We start from the raw sequence: 2,867 nt of genomic DNA, 5'->3' as shown, positions 1-2,867 counted from the left end.
TGCTGATGGACCCGCTCAGTAAGGCTCCGAGGTGGGGATACAGAGGGCAGGAAGAGCTGACGGGACCTGGCTTCTAGTGAGTCTGCTAGATGGACAGATGGCAGGCTTGAGATCTATCAGTCTGGCAAACACCATTTCAGACAAGTTGAATTGGTTAAGCTTTAGATACCATAGATTGGAGTCTCAGTTTCCAAGCCCGCAATAATGAGGTAACATACTAGATTGATCTTAAGGACCTTATGCAAATCACCTGACATATAGCTGGGTGTCTTAGTCAGGGTTTCTATTCCTGCCCAACATCATGACCAAGAAGCAAGCTGGGGAGGAAAGGGTTTATTCAGCTTACTTCCACATGGCTGTTGATCACCAGAGGAAGTCAGGACTGGAACTCAAGCAGGTCAGGAAGCAGGAGCTGATGCAGAGGCCATGGAGAGATGTTCCTTACTGGCTTGCTTCCCCTGGCTTTCTCAGCCTGCTCTCTTATAGAACCCAAGACTTCCAGCCCAGGGATGGCACCACCCACAAGGGGCTCTACCCCCTTGATCACTAATTGAGAAAATGCCCCATAGCTGGATCTCATGGAGGCACTTCCCCAACTGAAGCTCCCTTCTCTGTGATAACTCCAGCCTGTGTCAAGTTGACACACAAAACCAGCCAGTACACTGGGTATCACGCAGTGAATCTATATGTTCCTGCTTCTTAGCCACACACACACATACACACACACACAAGCACCCACACACAAGCACACACACACTTGCGCATGTACACACACACACACACACACACACACACCAAGCTTGGTGTTTTCCAAGCAGAAAAATAATTCACTACTAGATGTGGGACATGGATGTAGCTTACCCCAAGCTGGACCTCAGGGGCTCTGTATCTTTTGAGAATTTCTATTTTTCAAACATCTTCTGCAAGTGTTCACAAGCAGTGCATACATAGTTCTCGCAGAAAAGTATCAGAGAAAATTCTGATGGGTTCATCTGAGCCACGTGACTGTCTGAGAACCAGGTCTGGGTCACATGGCTCCCTTCTTTCTGAAGGAAGGCAGCTAACATCTACAGCCATTTCTCCTGGTCTCCCCATGTCCAGGGCAGCTTCTGAATGGGAAGAGACGAAGCTCCTCATGAAGCTGAGCTGAGGTGAATTCTCTTCCATTCACCTATTTTATAATCTTTTATAACAACCTGTGGCAGCCCATATTGTCCCAGCTGCTCAAGGACTGGGGGATGCTTAGGAGTTCAGAGGTTCTTTGCAAAGCAGGCCCTCACTGCAAGCACCCCAAGCTTAGTATCATTCAGTTTCCTAGCTTCCTGGTGCCATCACTGACCAAGCTGTTACATCACTGACATGGCAGTTAAATCCTGAAGCCTCTTGAGGTATCTCTGCTGCTCCAGGGTGGGAAGTCATATTGTTCATCCATGGCCCCACATCTTCCTGGGGAAACATTCTAGGACCTGTGACCCTCCTGTAGCAAATCCTGTAGTGCTAGTCAAAGACCTTCGCATGACATCAACTGCTAGAAAATCCCAACTCCTGGAGTGAATGCCTTTCTCTGCAGCCTCCTGATTGGAACAGCCCAGGAACTCTCCACCAATGAGCAGCAAGGCTTCAGAACCTGGAACTTTATAGCTTAGCAACTAGCAATCTGGAAGAACTCAGGAATCCACTTGAGGAAAGGGGCAGAAAAACAAGACGGGAATTAGCTAGCCGGCAAGTAATGAGGCTGTGAGTTTATTATTACTCTGGCGGGTGCATTCATTACTGCAAAATCCAGAGCCAGAGAGCTATCTTGACTTCAATTCTGAGGCTCATGCCCCCCGCCCCCAACATCAAGTGAATGCTGGAGTAGGGAAATGCAGAGAGTTAAGAGGAGCAGATAGAAATGCACAAACACTCGAGAAAAACTGGACCCCAGCATCACATGTTCTCCCACGTGTCAGATTATACCTTTTCATCTTCCACCTTATGACATCAGGGTGTCCCAGCTATGTCCCAGAATGACATCAGGCAGAAAAGAGGGCACACAACCCTGGTGGGTATGAAGGATTTGATTCCGATGGAGCAGTAATGGTGGTATTGGTGGGACCATTTCATAGCTACAGAGTGCATTCCACATGCCACTAGCCAGGAGCTGTAAAGTAGAAGTGAGTATCAAAGATGTGGGCTTGACTGACAAGCTAGCCATTGACATTGGCCCCTGATGGGCTAGCTACTGAAGTGCTAGCTCATGGATTGATGGGCTAGCCAACGACAATGCAGTTATGCACTTACGTATATAGAGGTCAGAGGTCAGGTGCAAATGTCAACTCTCAGAAGCTATCCACTTTATTGTTGTTGTTGTTGTTGTTTTGTTTTTCAAGACAGGGTTTCTCTGTGTAATATCCCTGGCTGTCCTGGAATTCACTCTGTAGATCAGGCTGGCCTTGAACTCACAGAGATCCACCTGGCTCTGCTGAGATTAAAGGAGTGCCTCATCATGCTTGGTTCTCCACCTAGGAATCAAGAATATGAAGGAAGGAAGCAAGGAAGGAAGGAAAGGAGGGAAGAGGGAGGGAGGGAGGAGGGAGAGAGGGAGGAGGGAGGGAGGGAGGGAGGGAAGGAAATGGTTAAAAGAGTAGGATCCAAGCCAAACAGTCTCCAGGGAGCCTGGCCCAAGCCATGGAACTGCAAAGTCTCTGGTTCATCCTAAAGTAATGGGAAAATAAGAACTTTTGTGGTTTGTACACTGAATCGGGATACTGCTATTTTTAGACTAGAAAAATCACTTCAACTATTGGACAGTAACAGACAGAATGGCTATGAGTAAGGGTTCTAGGAAGTGGAGGGGACACACAGGTGGTCCATGGGTGTCACAA

At 47.9% G+C, this 2,867-nt stretch overlaps 1 long non-coding RNA gene across 1 annotated transcript; it reads right to left on the bottom strand.

Annotated features, from left to right (window-relative positions):
- Nucleotides 1-1,551: 1,551 nt before the first annotated feature.
- LOC116086297 lies at nucleotides 1,552-2,424 on the bottom strand. Its single transcript, XR_004116866.1, has 3 exons — nucleotides 2,284-2,424; nucleotides 1,960-2,143; nucleotides 1,552-1,678 (listed from the first exon to the last, which is right to left on the bottom strand). It is a non-coding gene; the product is annotated as an uncharacterized LOC116086297 (long non-coding RNA).
- Nucleotides 2,425-2,867: the final 443 nt, after the last annotated feature.

The sequence above is a fragment of the Mastomys coucha genome, unplaced genomic scaffold, assembly GCF_008632895.1.
Source record: "Mastomys coucha isolate ucsf_1 unplaced genomic scaffold, UCSF_Mcou_1 pScaffold12, whole genome shotgun sequence".
NCBI classification, from domain to species: domain Eukaryota; kingdom Metazoa; phylum Chordata; class Mammalia; order Rodentia; family Muridae; genus Mastomys; species Mastomys coucha.
This window is presented reverse-complemented; position numbering and strand designations above follow the sequence as displayed.